Consider the following 18,999-nt stretch of genomic DNA (forward strand, 5'->3'; position numbering starts at 1 on the left):
CTTCTCATGTCTCACGTGTCGGCAAGACAAGGTCGATCTGCAGATATCTCAACAAAAGCCCTAGCACTGCGGTATCAGAAGAATATTGAAGGCCACAAGGTATTTGACTAACCACATCATTTTTGTGGCGGAATTCACTAACTTTTTAACGATTTTCATGATAGATATATTAGATAATCGATAACTTTAACGATTTTGGTATTTAGTAATCACTTTTTATGTTGTCTTGCCGCCACGTTAGACATGAGAACATACATACTTGTTTATTTCCTAAGGTGTGCATTTTGTGGCGCGATATCGGTTAACTTTCGTCCATACAAATCGACCCACCCTAATATATGTATATTAAAGTCATAAGTATTTGGTTAACTACTATTGTAACAGATTTGTGTTTTAGCTTGTTATCATCACCGTTTGAATATAATCCGTTATACACATACATATGTACTACACGAAGCAGAAAAATACGTATTTAGCCATACATACACATGTACACCTAAAAATGCCTATGCCCAGTGAATATGCATTCCATTAAATTATTACACTTCTTATATAAATAATATAATAGAGTGCAGTTGACTAGCCTTTGTTGTTGCTTTTATAAAATTTCTTTTAATTAAAATTGCATTCATCTTCAAAATTTCCAAAGACAACACACAATCACCCATTCATCCATGCTTTGTATCTTTTGTGCATACAAATGTTGCCAGCTTTCATATGTAGATTACATGCACAAACGGCAAATTTCAAACACACACACACATACACACACACCCATAAATAGACATTCTTTGATCTGCACTTTTGGACGGTACTTTTGGTACTGCAATATTACGGTATAATCACATATAACTTCACTAAAAATTGAATAGATATGATAAGTAAATATGTATGTAAATGTAACTGCGGCATAAAGAAATTGAAATGCTTTTCTTTCACACAATAAATAATAATGAAATTGCTGTAAAAAATATGTAAAAGCATAAAATATTTATATTTGTATGTGAAATATATTTATAAGTATGTACGTATTTAGTATACTCCATTAAAGTTATTCTTTTGATGGCTAGTTGCAAAATATAACTCGGTAGTATCTAGAAGCAACTTAAGTTCAAATGTATAACCAGAAGGGTAAATAAGAACGTAGCAAGAAAGGCCTACATAATCCCTGCGTTCCAATGGACAATGATCCAGATCCCGATGCAAATTAAACATGCAAATGCAAGAACAATGTGATCATCAAGGACTGATAACCTTCCACGGCTGCCTGCAAAAACACTTTCCTTGTTCCAGAGAGTGTTTCACACAATCGTATAATTATACATATTATAATACGACCCAGCCAGCGTAGACTTTGTGCTTTTATTCGCTGCACTATTTCTATATCTGAATAAAAATCTAACAGGTTATCATTAAACTTCCTTCAATATATATCTTTGGCATTACAAATAGGACAAAGAGGCTATTTTAAGCGTAATCCCATCTTATCTTGAAGTGGTTTTTAATTCCATATATGAGCCGTACGTCAAAACAAGTAAGGTGAAAACTTAGGTTGAACTGGACTGTCAATAAAGAACTCACATAAACTGTATGTGTTCATATAGAGCATGGAATTTTTTCGTGGAGACAGGACTATACTTTCCCATATTCATTCCAAAGTAACACCTCTTGATAGGAGCTATTCTTCACTGAATTTCAAGGCTTATGTTGTTGTTATGAACAGCTCAAAGTTAGACAAAGTCTTTCACATTTTCAAATTTATATCTGTTAAAAGCTTTATAAATATAGGCTTGATTTAGTAGAAAAGCTCAGTTGGAGCTCTTGAATGTTTGTTGCGATATCGCAGCTTGATAGTCAAGCTTGAAGTGACTCGAAGATTTCAACTTATCATCCTCTGTGTAGCTTGCTACTGCAGCTACTGCAGAGTTTCCAGTATATTGTAAAATACCGCATGTACTACCTTTGAACAGTGACCATATTACCAAAGATGATTGGGTCTAAGCGAACATAATAATTTCGGCAGACCGACCGCCGTCCTCTTCCAAGCAGAAGCTTCTAGCTGTCCTGCAAATGATAATGCCTGTTCAGCGTTTGCTTAGCTGCTTCGAGGCCCATCTGTTCAAAAGTATGTAGACTACAGGTGACCAGCAGAACACCTAATGCTTTTCCCAGCACCTATATGAAACATCGCCCTAGAACCAGCTTACCGTTCGGCAGCCCCAGTTGTGCCACTGTAGACCAAAGAAGCCTTTGTCTTTTCTAGGTTCAGAAAGGTACTATAAAAGAGAAATATGTATGGTAAGGAAAAATTTGGCTGAGTATGTAATCTAAGGAATCTCCGGCTACATTATTAGCTATATTCTCCTTTTGTCAAAGTGCCATCTACATGGCTGGTATTTCCTTTTGCATCTTGATTGTGCAAAGATTGTGCCTTAAGTCATACACATTTGTATGTACCATAAAAGGGCCGTAAAGCAGCTCGTTGCATACAAAGTTGCATTATGAGACATGTTGGTATACTCGTATGAATATATTTATGTAAATATTTGCAGTTCATTTGCTCATAACTAAAATTGGGTGCAATGTGGTCTTTGTATTTAAATCAGTTACATGAACTTTGTTGTATGCATGTTTGTAAGACGGCATGTCTTTGTATACATAGTAACCGGTGTTAAATTACATATTAAATTACATGTGGAGTGTGACTTGAGATTTCTTACACATAATACTTTATATCTTTCAACAAATTTAATTCACATACAATTAATTTCATCTGCTTATTAAAACAGCCACTCATTTGGCTTGTAGGAAATAATAAAAGCAAGCAGTTTGGAATAAGTTTTAGAAAATACATCCAATCAGTCTGGAGTTGGACTTTTGAATTTCTTGAAAACTCAAGCATCTATCAAATGAATATCAAAATCACGTAGCACATCGTGTATAATTCATAAATTTTGTTGTTGCATCAGTGTTACATTAAGAGCCAGTTTATGTAGTAAACTTTAAGATTTTCTATCCGAAAAAACAGTTTATTTGAACAAAATGTTTGTTTATAGGACAGATAAATTTCAAGGTTCACATGAGAAAGCAGCGCTTAGCAAGTGAGTTAATATAAATGCTATATTGTTGATTCTTTCAAAGTTAATATAAATTTTAAAATTTAGTGCACTTTTTTAGAAGCCTAAAAGCATTTGACATTTGACACCACATCATCGTAAGATGAAGGGAGTTCCGCTATAAAGCTGAATTGAAGTAACTGCTCTCCGAAACATGAAACTGAGTTGCGATTGTGTTAAAGCCTTAATGCATGCAAACAATATGGTTATCAAATGAAAGGAACAACCTACAGTAGCGAGCACGAAAATAGCAGGATATTTTTTTTTTTGGATTTTCTTCAATTAAAATCGATTTTTATTTTCGATAATTGAAGAGGAAACGAATTAAAACGCGGCGGCTGCGCTGGCTAGGCCATCTTATGCGAATGAAGGATAATTCTCCGGCCAAGAAAGTGTTTCTATCGGAACCCGCCTATGGAAGCAGAGGTAGAGGGCGGCCCCCACTCAGTTCGAATGACCAGGTGGAAAACGATTTAAACTCCCTTGGGGTGACCAATTGGCGCCGGTTCGCGGAGCGAAAGAGCGACTGGCGCGCCTTTTTGGACGGCCATAACCGTTTAGACGGTTAAGCGCCAATTAAGTAAGTAAGTAATTGAAGAGAAAAAAGTTTCCACAAATGCTTTAAATGAAACTATGAAAGCCAGTTTCAAAAACGCTTTCGAAAAAATTAAAAAAAATTTTAAGAAAATTTGGAAATTTTTTTAGAGTTCTCTAAATTTTTTTTAACTATGCAGCTTTTAATCCTTGGTTTTCTCGAAAGCGGTCCCGCTATATAGCGGTAGAGTATGTTGTCAAAAATGTTGCGGTGTAATTATATGGAAACTAAGAAGGCGGTGAAGTTCTCTGTAACGTAATATAGCGGCAGCGCATAAAATATTACGGGCGTCATGACGGTAGAAACTGGTTCATCACCGTTTTTTGCCATCGCTATTGTCAAAGCGGTGAACATTTTGTCAAATAATTGAAATTATTTATAAAAAATGAAAATTTTTAAATAAACATTTTTTTCTTGTACGTTTATTCAAAGAAAATAGTAAAAAAATAACTAAGAAAAACGCCCAAAAATGCAGAATTAAATTTTGCGAATCGTAGTTTCCAACAATGCGGTGTCGCTGAAAATGGTGAGTAGTCCGGCCGCTCCTTAGCGGTCGTAACATAACGGCCCCGCTTTTGGAGGAAACCAAGCCTTAATCAATTTTAGTCTAAAAAGTAATAAGTCGCTCAAAAGTAATCTTAAGATAGTTCGGGATTTCATGCAAATGGTCTAGTATCATTGCATTTCAAACGTGCATGGCATATTTTTTACAATACACTAACAAACTATAAGGGAATTCAGGATTTTGTGCAAATGGGCTAGCATTACGAAATTGTATATTATTTTCAATACTCTCTGTGCTTTTGCTGCGTCATTTCAAATACGCAACATCAAAAACCATAGTTTATTTTTCCAATATTGAATAGCAAATCAGTTAATACCAAATAAAATATGGGAAGAAAAAATTGAAACTGAAGAAAATTGCTCAGCCATTATTGAGTTTTGACATATAATTTCCAAATGGTGTTTTAAATTTTCTTCCATGCTCTTTCACTGCTAAAAGGCTTCACATATTTAAATAGAAGCAAATCTGATACACCATTCCGAAAATAAATTGTCAAAAATTAATGAAAATTTCGAGAGAATTATAGCTTGTACTTTGTGAGACCAAAATGGATCGTGCCTTCCGATTGCGCAGGTACTCAAAAGAATTAAGAAAAATTAAAATGAAAAGAATTTATTTCGAAAAAGTATTTGAAATTGGTTTGCATAGCATCAGTTACGAAATTCCTAGATGTTTTTTTTTTAAAGTTTTTTTTTAGTTGACGAGATTTTATAAAATTTTAGGTAACAATCTTTCACAAATTAGTTGAAGATCTTGGGGTAATGTTCGATTCGTGTTTTACTTTTGTAAATCACATTATTTAAATCTGGCCTTTCTACGCCTCTATGGCAGAGGTTTAACTGAAAATTTTATATAATTCCTTTGCTGGATATGCTTATATTTTTGAATCAGATTTATTCTGTTTTTTTCATAAGGCTTGATGAGCTTAGAAAAGTTTCGTTCGAGTTACTATTTCATTTTACTGATCGTATACGATTTTTAAGCGCTCATTGTGCCCTCGTAAGCATAAAGTCACTTGCATCGAGACATTCTAGGCAATGCTTCAGGTTTATTTAAGATTTAATTTGTGGTCCAATCGAGTGCCCGAAACTTCTCGGGAAAATTTGTTTCATTCCTCCATGTAGAACTCTTCGTGCGCAGAATCCATATTATGTTAAAATATAGCTAGTTATTATAAAAATTAACCTACTTCCTGGGCCCTTGCAGAATTGAAAAAGGTTATTTCACTCTTGCTCTGTACTTCGCAGTACGGAGATCATGTTTTGATTCTAAACCAGAATAATATTATACTCAACACATATGTATCTAAAATGAAAGAATTGTAGTTGAAGTCGTTAGTGTAAGATCAACGTAAACACAGATAAAGTGAATTGAATTTGCACTGCTATATTCCTGCTCACTGCTGTTCGTACTTAATTTAGAATATTTTTTATTGAATTATTTCAATTGAGACGACTCTTTGTAGTTCATGGGAATGAGATCAGAAGTCCCTTGCAAACTTTCGTTATGTTCAACAATTACAAATTGGCCTGTTGGCGGTCAAGTGGTGTATTACAAAATAAGGACACAATACAAACAGATATCTAACACAACAACAACATTATGTTTAACACAATGCTACAAAATACACAAACACAAAATGTATGTTGGTATATGTATGTTGAAGTATATGCACAAATTGTACATATGTAGCCACATTTCACTCAGTACATACATTCTTACAAATGTATCTACATACACTTTTGCTGTAGCAATGGTTGACTAATGTTTTAGCGGTTATGTCTCATCAATAACCATAAAACGTGTCAACAAATTTCAGCGAAAATCATCAGAGAAAAAGTTGAGATCGCAGCGGCATATTTTGATATTTTATATAAATATTTTGATGGCGTATCGGCTAACGGCTGGGTGAAATATCACGCTATCTACGCTAAAATGCATTTAATTTAAGCTGAGATCATAATCATCATCAGCATCACCATTAATTGAAGCTTAACTACCTATGCAATTTTGGCCGTTTCGTTACAAGTCACGCCAGCTGTCCCTATTTTGCGATAACTGACGCTTATTGGACTGACGCCAATGGTGATAAAGTATTCGCCCACCTGTTTTCCCAACTCAGTGGAGATCTCGGACTTTATTTACTTCCAAACTGCGGTGGCGACTGATATAAATTCTTGGCCGGAGCGTCCTCGTCTATTCGCATAACATGACCTAGCCAGCGATGGACTTTAAGAGCTGTACTCTCTTTATATCCAGGTCATATTTGTAGCTCTTTCAATATTTGCCGTTGCTATCATGTACAGGACCATACATCTTTCATAGAACTTTTCGCTTTAGCGCATCAAAGGCCATTTCAACTTCTCTCTACTCCATACGTCAGGGCTGGTGTGATGGAAGGTAGTTTATTTTTCTACTTAAACGTGAAGAAACTAAGCAAAAGTAAAAGTGTACCACCGCTTGTGTAATATAAAGTACCACTTGGCCCCACTAATTTATAAAGACGACGCATAAACTTATTGGAGCCCACACTGGTCATAGGACTATAGGCATGAACACTGCAAAATAGTTAGCTAGCTTTAGTTAGAGCATATTTCAATTCCATACGAGTTCCCTTCCTGGTGTATCTTAAATGTATAAAATAAAGACTTCTAATATTCTCAATATCATTCACAACTCTAGCTGTTTTGAGCATACATTCGTTTCATTTTCATCGATATTTGGCACATTCTCGACACTATTCATGCTTGATTTAAGATACAAAAAGCGATCCATGTTTAAAAGTATATTGACTGAGTTGAGTGTTACAAAAGTTGGCTACTTTGTAACTGAATTTTTTACTAAAGCATTACGTTTTTGCCTTTTTCTCATCGCAAGTATTGCGACAGTTTTTTTTTTAATTTTTGAACCGCAACATTAGTTGCAAGCAAAATGTTAAAGTGGTTGGCGAATGCCACGTAGCTTTGATTAGAGTTCGACTGTTTGTTGCAGATAATAAGCATTCGATATAACGTACATATTGTGGGTGGGATTCGATTGAGGTCAATAGAGTGCAAAGAGCTATTTTCTACCTTTTTCTTCTACCTTTTTTTTGCAAAAGTGGACGAATACCTTACAAACAGTTTGCTTTTTGGTTGACTGTGGTCGAACTGACCGGTCCACATTCACATAGACTGGATGAGTCCGTAGTGTTCTGGTTGACTGTGGGTGTTTATACATTTTAAATTTATGTGTTTTTGCACCATTGAAAAGTTTAGCTGTTGTTCAAAATCTACAATGTGGCTTAAATATTAACTAATCCACAAGATTTCAAATATAAGTTTTTTGTTTTGGAATTATTCCCTTGGCGTATACGTAATATTTTTAAGGAGTATAAACAGCAAAAAAGTAGCATTCGCAAACACCCAAATGTTACGTATACGCCATGGTGCGCAATGAATGCACCAACGCAAAATCAGATATTGTTTTACTCCAAAGTTTTTTAATTCACCTTAAATGCTCTTTTCTTGTTACCTACCATAATATCATCTAATCACCATATTTAGTCCTTTTAACACTGTCGCCACTTTATAAAATTGCTCAGGTTTATATAATTTGCATTCATAATCATAATCAGATTAGTGAACATAAGGAGCTTAGTATGAAAAAAAAGTTTTCACATTAAAATTTTTTAAAACTGTCATTTGATAACCTATCACGCTTAGACCGTCACTTCCGTCATAAGGGCCAAACTTAATTGAAAATTAACTTTAATGTCGTATGTATGACAGACATGGAAAGAGAAACAAAAATACAGAGCTTTTATCATATGCAGTGCAGTGATTTGCATTTAATATTACGTAAGTATAAATAGGCTATTAGCGTTGCTATTAGCAGGCAACAAACTTTGCAGATGACTTTCGGAAAGTCTTACAAATATGCTTTTGTGTGTGTATATTTATGCATGTGTAATGATCCAATATGCACAATTAGAAGAGACAATGTGTAGATGCAAATTCACTTTACATTAGGATGCCTTAGCATAAATATAATAATGAACTTCCGAGGACGAAATTGAACTATTCGTTACATATTTACAATCATAAGCAGACTCACAAAACGAAATGTGCGTCTGGTTTGTTTTTATTCTTATTTGAATGGCTATTGATGTGCATAGTAAAAAGTTTTGAAATATAGGGCGTGGCAACTTCCATACGGTCAAATTCTTCGGTATAACATTTTTTAATAACCAAAACGAAGTATCTGACCCGTTATGGTTGGAATTGATATCTTTCATATTTTGGGATAACATTTTCTTTGGGAGATGTACTTGTATAGAAACTTTATCTGTGGTGCGATTTGTCCGAAATTTGGTTACCCCCTATAGTGTTTATTATTTATTATTAAATTATTATTTTTTTGACAAGATTAATGTTTAGGAAACCCTGCTCTCCGAAAAGTAAACTAAAGGCCAATCTATCCTGATAAATCTTATGTTTGATACATCGATAGCTTTTGCCCAGCTTGATTTTTAGATTCCTTTATGTTTAGGTTTGCTTGAAATGTGAATGCTGGTAGAGTGTGAGATGTGCAAAGTAAAAAAGAAGGGAAGAGGGAGGGAAAAGGCTACGGATATGCATTTAGAGAGGCGGAAGAAAAGGCATACTTAATGGATGTGGAAATAGAGAGATGAAAATATATAAGTAGAAGAGGAGAAAGAGAAGTATAAGAATAAGGTAAGGAAAAGAGGAAGAGGATTTGAGAAGCAAGTGCAGAGAAAAGGTTGTGCAGAGATGAGACTATAAGAATGAGTTAAATTAAAGGGGTGTTAATTAAAAGGCATACAATTAAAGCTTCTTTATGATATTACATTTACATATATTATTGCTATTGGATGCTCTGAATATTAGTGTATCAGAATGTGCGAAGATGTAGTAATTTAGGATGGAGTATGTGCTTAACTGCTATAGCAACTGGGTACGACAGAACCGATGAATTGTAGGAAATACCATTAATTTTGATTGCGATCAAAACTGGTAAAGCCGATGATTGTAATAGATTCGGTGTTTGCCGTTGGATATACTCACAACTGATGGAAAGGAGAGGACGAAAAAATCAATCAAATAATATTGGAGTGTATTTGATCACGATTTGTGTAATCGAGAACCGCTCTTCCAATCGAAATCAAAATCTATATTTGGTACACATATATTCCCTTCAGTCTACTTGAATTTGGGTGTAGATAAAAAAAACTAATTTATATATCTGAGTTATCGTATGGTAATATGAGCCGCAAAAATTAAAATCGGGAAGAAAATAATTACATTTTTAAAGACCACCCAAATCATTTGTATGCATTTTCTCTTAAGATTAAGTTGGCTTACGTCCTACGCGTTTTGAGATTTCGATATTACAATTCTTAAGGAGGCAGGGTCGTCAGGGCGTACAGGTAACTTTAAAATGTATAGAGTGATTTTACTTACATAGATTTTTGAAATACTTTTATTATCAGAATAGGAGGTTCATTTTTACTATTCTTATACTCTTCTTATGCGTATTAAAAATGAATTACGTATACGTATTAGGCTCATGTAGCCTAGCATGGCAGCTTAATCGACATATGTAGATTACTCTGAATTATCTATATCCACACTCTCAGTCCCACATCCTATAAGTTCTGGACACATGTCAAATAACTATTGCAACGAACAAGAAAATGTAAAATAAATTAAAATCTGTTGGTCTTACTTCTACCTCATCTTTTGTTGAACAAATTTCGAATTCTAGGAACGAATTTTTAGAAATATTGCACTTACCCCAAATTCAGTCACATTTCAAAATGAATGCATGTCAAATATAATTCTAAATTGAGCTTAGCAAATATACTTCACGTGAAAAACTTACTGAGCGTTGTCAAGAAGCCGAGAAAATGGAGTCACACAAATTTAACGCTTCGATATAAAATTGAATAGGAAAATTCTGTAAGTCTGAACTGTTATTCATTGCTATTAGAACTAGGAAGCTTTTTTTGTTGTGATCAAGGGGGCATCTTTAAACTCATAATGTTGTTCATTGTGTTAAAGCTGTTGCCCAGTTAAATGAAGTCTTTTACTATTTCAAAAGAATGGGATTGACCTTTAGGAATTGTGCAGGAGGGGAAACCATGAAAGTTGTAAGAGCATGGTCACCCATTTCCTCGGCGAGTGTCCAACCCTGGCTAATATCAGGTACCGAGCTCTAGGCGGTTTCGTGCTGTCCGATTTAAGAGAGGTATCAAAATACTTCATAAAAGACACGGAAGAACAGGTTTATTGTACTGAAAAAGGGTTCGCGTAAAAATAAGCTCAGTGAATAAAAGGTTAATATATGTACGGTCGGGCAACCAACCAGCCAGACGAGGTGCAGCTTCTTAAAGTATACTTCGTGGTTTACCAAGCTATGAAAAAAGCGATAACTTTATATGAATATTTGTAAAATCTATATGTATAAAAGAAAGTGGTGTTAGTTACACTAATTATAACTCAAGAACGGATGAACCAATTTGGTTGAAAATTGGTGTAGACGTAGCTTAGAACCAGGAGACGGACATAGGATACTTTTTATCCCGATATAGGGTCTTGAGATCAAAACGGGGACCTGGGTAATCCTGGGATATGTTTGTACAATACACATATGGATCAAATGGAAGCTGTATATAAATTCTTTGATACGGGGTATTTTTCGTACCCCTGGGTGACTAGGGTCTCGAGATATAGGCGAAAACGTGGTCCCGCTTACCCGTAGAAAGTGTTTATAGAATATGGATAACAAATGAAAGCTGCTGATGAGTGCTTTAGTGCAGGGTTATTTTCATACCCTTGGGTGACTAGGGTCTCGATATATAGGCCAAAACGTGGGCCCATGTATGCCTAGACAGTGTTTATACAATATGGATATCAAATGCAAGCTATTGTTGAGTGCTTAAGTACAGGGTATTTTTTGTTCCGCTGGGTGACTAGGTTCTCGAGATATAGGCCAAAACGTGGACCCGGATACCCCTAGAATTTGTGTGTAATATGGATATCAAATGAAAGCTGTTGCTGAGAGCTTTACTGCAATTTTCATTGTAATATTTGCTATAGTCACATCAACCTAGCAGAACTGATAAATATGCATGCGAAGCTGAAATAAAGACATGAATTATTAATACCCACATAACTATTTACATACGTCCTATTCGATTCCCCTGAAATATGGTATATAAATACGTCTATATTAGTATTTACGATCCTTTTTTCCTTGAAGTAGACCAGAAACGGACTGGGACTGGGATTAGGACTAGGACTGGGACTGAGCCCCGGAGTGGGGCTGGGACTCGGAATGGTACTGGAACAAAATACATATCACACTCTGGGACTGGAATTAAGGGATGAAGAAGAATGAGAAGAACTTGAGAGAAGAGAAAATAGGGAAGGAGAAGGAGACTGAGACTGAGAAAGAGACAGAGTGAGACGTAGATCGAGATAGACGAAGCGAAAAACGGAGAGAGGAGTGAATAAAACGATTAAGAAAAAGTGTAGAGAGGTAGGGCAGAGTTAGACGAAAAAATCGTATTAAAACGTATGCAGATGGACCAAATTTGGGGCAGAACAACGTCTGCCAGATCTGATATTAAATAAATAACTGCAAGGCGCAATAATCCCCGAAGACATTTTAGGCCGAGCTTCTATTCCAATTTGGGTCGTATTTCTTTTAATTTTTCCTACCAATTGACATACTTGTTTTATGCCGATTCCGCGCGGCATCTGCAAGGCACATGAGTTATCAGTGAGAGCTTTTCATGGCAGAAATACACTCGGAGTGCTCGCTAAACAGTGCCGAGGGATGATTCCGCTTAGAAAAATTGTCTTCCAACTGAAAAATCTTGTTTCTAAAATTTTGATATTGCTTTGCCAGAGGCGTGAACCCAGGGTCTTCGGTGTTGTAGGCGGAGCACGCTGTCATCACACCACGGCGGTGGTCAACGACTTTTTGGTAATTTTTGAACTTTCATAAGTAGACAGATTTACAGTCTGAAAACTTTCTGCGTTCAAATGTATAAACACAGTGGGGTCCCTATTCTCTTTCTGTTCAACTAATTCCAGTTCCTGGTCTATTTCGTTCGTTTGGCGTTGAAGACCTCGCTGGGTTGAGGCGATAACATCGCACATATAATTCAACTGTTACAATCTTTTCCAATTTTAACATACACCTATGCATATATACTTGCATATATACAAACAAAACGTGCATTTGTAATACGCACGTACACATACACATTTATTTTCGCAAACGTTTGCTGAAGTTGAAAGAAACCGAATTGAATGGAGTAGAACCATTGAGCTCCAAATACAAAAAAAAAAAGAGTTTATAAAATAGATTTGTTTAAAGTGGTAACGTCATAGTACCAACACTTAAAGTAGGGAGAGAGCAATAAAGAGTGTAACGCCACGCGGCATAGTGACGACAGCATAATTCACTAGAAATGAAACCAACTAGAATTTCCATAATGAGCAGACGACGAAACGACGATTGAGTGAGCACTGTAAGCAAATATGTTTGGTATAATGAAAAGAAGTCAACCGAGTTTCTGCGGTTATTTGTGGTTTGGCGGTAAAAGTGAATTCTAGCACACACACGCACATATATCCAATTATGTGATTTGATATCACATCCATGTAACATATTGGTAACAAAAAAAAAAAAAAAACAAATAACTGTGCAAGCGTAGCGTAATTGGATGTCACACTTACTGCCAACAAACACGTGGATACGGAAGTTTTTGCCACTGCTACATACATGTGTGTAGGTGTGTTAAGTGGGTGGGCGTGAGCTATTTGTTGGTATATGATTGTGAGAGCATGCAATTTTTCACAAACTGTTTAATAGCATGGCTTTTGAAAATTTGTCGATAGACCAGAGTTGTATGACAAGTATATGAGGTTGTGACCTGAGGTTGTAAGTACAGTGAAACCTCCCTTGGGCGGACACTCACCGTTGGCTGATTTTTGTCCGGCCAAGGGAGGTGTCCGGTTATGGGAGTGGGTAGCTATTTTGTGAAGTTTTGAATTCTTAACTAATTAAATGCTTACCAATTGCTCATTTAAATAAAATATATTCATTAGATTGCTCACACAAGGTTTGTGTTTATTAATTCCAAAATTCATAGACATGCATACATATCTCATATAAAGTAATAACAAAAATAACAATAATTATTCCACTTAGAGCAAGGCACTCTTTCGAAAGTTTGCCTCCTCGACATACCTCATTTTTTAGAGCCAACGTTTTGTTTGGCAAAGCTCTAAAGAAAAGGCCTGTCTCGTCAGCGTTATAAATATCCCTGGGGCCATATCCAATTAGCATTGATGGTAGTTTTTCGAAATTTGCTTGACATCTTGCATATCAACAGCAGCACTTTCACCACAAATGTACCGAAAAGTTATGTTATGACTGGTTCTCCATTTTTGTAACCAGCCGTTAGAGACTACAAAATTATTGACACCCTGTTTTAAAGCGATACCTCTAACCTTTTCTGAATTATTGGCCCGGAACATTTTGGCTTCGGCCCTACAAAAACACTCGTAACACATCTCGTAAATTTTTTTTCCATCTACTTTCATAAAGGACCTTCTACTTTGAATATTGCTACCATCCATCCATTTCGCTCGGATATCTTCTTTATTTTTAACGATGTGCGCAGCCGGGGTTTTTCCAATTTTGAACTTTAAAACAGATAATATAAGGACTCTGTACATAATTAAGTCGATTTTCTTTTTCATTTAAAACTGTTTTTACACTCCGAATATAAATTTGAACGAAGTTTTTTTTAGTAAAACTTACCTTTTGGCTAATGCTCGTGCGGACAAATTGTTTTCCTCACTAGTATTTAAGATTGTAATTTTTTCTTTCAAACTCACATTCGACCAAGACATTGTTTTACGTCTTTTCACTTTCAATGAACACACTTAACTGAGCAAACCAAACTAAGCATGCCCCTTAAAAAATAATTTCAACAAACACGGGAATCCCCTATTTTTATTTACTCACATCGTATGTGTGTACACAAGCACTACGACGTTTTTTAAAAGTCAGTATAATTGTAACGAACTTTTTGCATTGTTATGTATGTAAAGTTTTGTCCGCTCAAGGGGAGTTTGCGTCCGCTCAAGAGAGGGTTTTCTCTAATTTGTTATGAAACGAAATATCTTTGTCCGTTGTCGCGTCCGCTTAATAGAGGTTTTTGGTCTAATTTTATGGCAATTGACTGTCCGCGTCCGGCCAAGAGAGTGTCCGGATAAGAGAGGGGCATTTGTTCTGAAAAATGCACTTAAAACTTGGTGCATGAAAAAATGTCCGCACAAGGGAGGTGTCTGATTATTAGAGGTGTCCGTTAGGAGAGGTTTCTGTACATGCTACACTTTAAAAAATTTGATATTGGGTGTGCATTGCAAGGACAGTATAATATATAAAATTGATAATTTTTGGATGGAACATGTTAGAAACTGCAGCAGACATATTCTTTGTAGAAGTCTTACGGCTGGAAAATATTTGCCTATAAGGTTCAATGTGGTCATATTAAATCGTTACCGAGATCATCGAGCTAGTACCGCAACGGTGCTTGTTACCGGAACGGAACAGATCTATATCCGGCAAAGGACCACCGTCATCGAAAATGCTCCTCCAACCTCCGCAGATTATCGTTATCGCCACAACAACAACAACAACATCATATCATCAATAGGACATCTCAATATCTCTGTAGGAGTATTTTGGTATAATTTTGGAATTGATTTTCAGATCTTATTCAGATTATTTAAGGACAATTTTGGGATTAACTCCTTTTCTTTTGGGTTTTTTTTTGAGGTCATTTCGGTATAGATTCCGGAATATCTCGGTCCCATAACGGAATTGTTTTTGGCCGTCTTGGAGTGATGGTATCATGATCCCCCTACCACGCCGAATATTTGGGTTCAATGCACCTTTGGTATTAAAGCCCGGCCTAAAATTTCTGCGGAAGCTATCACGCCTTTTATTTATTTATGTTAATTCGGAATTACTGCAGAATTGGTTACAGTGCATTTTTGGAGCTTTTGTGAAACCGTTTCTGGTTAGCCGGTTTAGGAATATTTCGGGATATTTTTGGGGATTATTATCGATAGCATTTCTGTATATCCGACGAAACTATTTCGACGTTTATATGGATAGAAGAATTTTTTCGGATTATTTCTTGATAATCTCGGGACTGATTCGGAACTACTTCTGTATTGCCTTCGGGACTGCAGGATTTACGAGACTGTTTCTAAAATCATATAAGGAATATTTTCTTTTAGAACGATTTCAGATCTACATATCTTCAGATATATTTGTGTTTATTTCAACAATCACTTTGCCACTATTTGAGAGTTTTTTTGGAGATACTTTCGGGGCTTTTCCATTTTGTGTTACTTTAGGGTTCATATTGGGACTGTTTTCAGATCATCCTTTAACCATTTTACCTAGGAAGCATTCTTTTTTCAAATCGCTAGAATTGGAGTCGTCGAGTCATCCCAAACCTACACTGGTAAAAAATTTCAGCATACTATTTTAAAAGTTCATTGTCTTAAGCACATTTTTAAACGTTTTTGCAGTCAAGTTGAAACTATCTTTGAATAACAAAACTTTATCAAAACACATTTTAGGTCAAGTGTTCCCACTCAAAAAACTATATTTCTGCCAAATCCACAAAAATTGTTGAAAATGTTTTTATTGTAGGGTACAGTAGCCGTACATAAGCAGTGGCCGAAATATGAAAGGATTGCGATCAAACAGAGTGTCGAAAATAAGCTTTTTTTCTTGCGCTTATTTCAATAAATATTAAAACCATCAAATTAAAATGGAGGAAAAAATTTAGATCATTCGAAAAAAGCCTTTTTTAATTACATGCCTATATTTTTTGTGGTATTTAAAATAATGCCCAGATATTCCGTTAAAAAAATAAATGGGACAATTTTTGGGGAAATGTCAATTTTTGATTTTCCGCATTTTTTTCGTCAATTTTGGTGTATTGGATTAAGTGTAAAATTTATATCCAATAATATTAAAAAACGCAGTAGTAAATTAAGAGGTTTCCAATGTAGTGCAAAAATGTTTGAAAAATTTACTTATTTTGTTTTGTTGATTTTCCGTCATCCTTGTCAAACTTGGTTTCGAGACAAACCGGTTTCGGCGTTGTGCCATGTCTCGAAACCACATTTCCGTCATCCCTTTTCAAACTTGGTTTCGAGGCAAACCGGTTTCGGCATTGTGCCATGTCTCGAAAGCACATTTCCGTAATCCATTGCCAAACTTGGTTTCGAGACAAATCGGTTTCGGCGTTGTGCCATGTCTCGAAACCACATTTCCGTCATCGCTTTTCAAACTTGGTTTCGAGACAAACCGATTTCGGCGTTGTGCCATGTCTCGAAAGCACATTTCCGTAATCCATTGCCAAACTTGGTTTCGAGACAAATCGGTTTCGGCGTTGTGCCATATCTAGAAACCACATTTGACAAGGGAGGACGGAAAATCGTTCCAATTTACATCATTTGAAAAATTGCATAATTCGATGAACGGCCTAAAATATAGCCTCAAATTTTTAAACGTGTTGGGAGTATAAGCATTAATAAGTGATGGCACATGACACACAAAAAAATTTAATTTAAATTTTTATTTCAACGAAGTTTTATAAGCTAATTAGGAATGATACAGCTGTCAGAACTCGAAGCAGCAAGTATCATAGGTCCTAGAAAGCTTCTAGTATTTGCCAAGAAGACGGAGTTATTTTGTAACATAGGTCCTGGTTTTTGGTAGGGGTTTTCAGTTTGGTCATTAAATAAACTTCTGGTAACACTACGAACTTATTCAGTATATGTGAGGTACTCATGGACCTGTTAGTTCAAACTAACCTTGCCTTTATAATTCATATTTTTGTGCAGATGGGAGTAAATTTTAATTAATTTAGGGCTGCGGAATGCGATTCCAATATCAAGCACATATAAGTCTTCAATTTGTTTTTTTTTGGGTCCACTTTCAAATCAGTATACTGTAGATATATATTTACAGCAGTTTGTGATATAAAGTTTAGATACATATATACTATGTATGTTTAAACCTATATAAGTATACGCATAACTTTGTTACTGTAACACAAAATGTGATATTCGTAGTCGGGGATGGGCCCTTGACATTTGCAACGTTTACAATTTTAAAGTGTCGTGTTTGAATTTAATGTGCTACATGAATGACACCACACGTGTAACATGTGAATGATGGCAATCGGCAACTGCGCTAAGGAGATGGTGCCTTACCTGTTCACAATTGCACGCACAAATCGTACGCTCTTTTACCTTCATTAAGTCACTCCAAATTCAAAAGTTGCATGTCCTCTTTACACACATACATAAATACAAAAAAAAAAAAATACAGAACTCAATTTTAGTAATATTTTCGCGAATATCTTACAGTTACATGGATACAAAATACATATTATCACAACACGTGTCAAGTGTTATCATGTGTGTATTGTTATTGTATTTTAGAACTTAGCAACCTTTTTCAAATTTATTTCTTGCCGCTTCAGCAAATTCTCAATGAATATGAATTTCCAATAAATACGAACTTTGCGCCTCGTTAAAATGTCATAACAGCTGTTGTTGTTCATAAATTGTCTTTACGTTACATTGATTTTCACAAATTTTTTTGTTGGCGTGATGTTTGAAGTTAAGTCCTTTTAGAGCAGTGTGAACATGACTAACTATTGGAAATAAGAAACTGATAATATCTGTTGAATAAGGTTGTAATAAAGTTGTAATTTTTAAGTCGTAATTACTTGTCAATGTAATAAAGTTCAAATACCGGAAAATAAAATTTTTTTAAACGATGTCATCCCTTAGTAAGGATGTGGAAACCCTTCGAGTATGTTCCTGCCTTGAAAAGCTTATCAGCAAAAATTCCTCTGTCTCACCAATGTGCAGGCTAAAATCAAAGTAGTTGTATCCTAAGCTAGCTTCAAACCACCTCGAATTTATATCCCGTGGGTATATATCCCTCACCATTAAGTGAAATCCTACAGGGTGCACGAAAAAGGGTACAAACCAGAACAGTATTGAGCGTCCTCAATATTACAAACAAGCCAGAACTGTTGCTCCTAAGCAACATAACCAAAATACTTAAATTTTAACTTCCTACACAAAATGGTACATAACTTAGGCTTTCAACGAGGGTTAAGTACCTCAGAGTCGAAAAAGACTATAAGCTAAACTAGAAAGTTAAAAATGGAAGAATAGTACAGTCTACACTGGCGGTTTCAGAATTAGATGCGCGATGCAGAAAACTTATTGACCATTATACTCGCATTGGTGCATCATAAGGATATTGGCGGCAATGAAAAAGTAGACGAATTAGCAAAGGATCCTGCATCGTTAGATATAGCTGGGGTAATCACTTGTATCAATAAAAAGGGACATACTTACTTTTCTCAAAAAAATAACTACTCAAAATGGGGAATTTATGCACCCATGTAGTTACACCAAATAAATATGGCCGGAATGCAACCAGGAAAAAACAAAGGTTATATAAAAAATTTCTAGAAAAGAACTATTAAGGATAACAATTGGGGAGTGTTGTCGATATTCATAGTCTTTGCCGGATATGGTTGCGGTACGTCTGGAAACAAGCACCATTAAGGCTACAAGCCCGATCATGAG

The sequence above is a fragment of the Eurosta solidaginis genome, chromosome 1, assembly GCF_040869045.1.
Source record: "Eurosta solidaginis isolate ZX-2024a chromosome 1, ASM4086904v1, whole genome shotgun sequence".
Classification (NCBI taxonomy): Eukaryota; Metazoa; Arthropoda; class Insecta; order Diptera; family Tephritidae; genus Eurosta; species Eurosta solidaginis.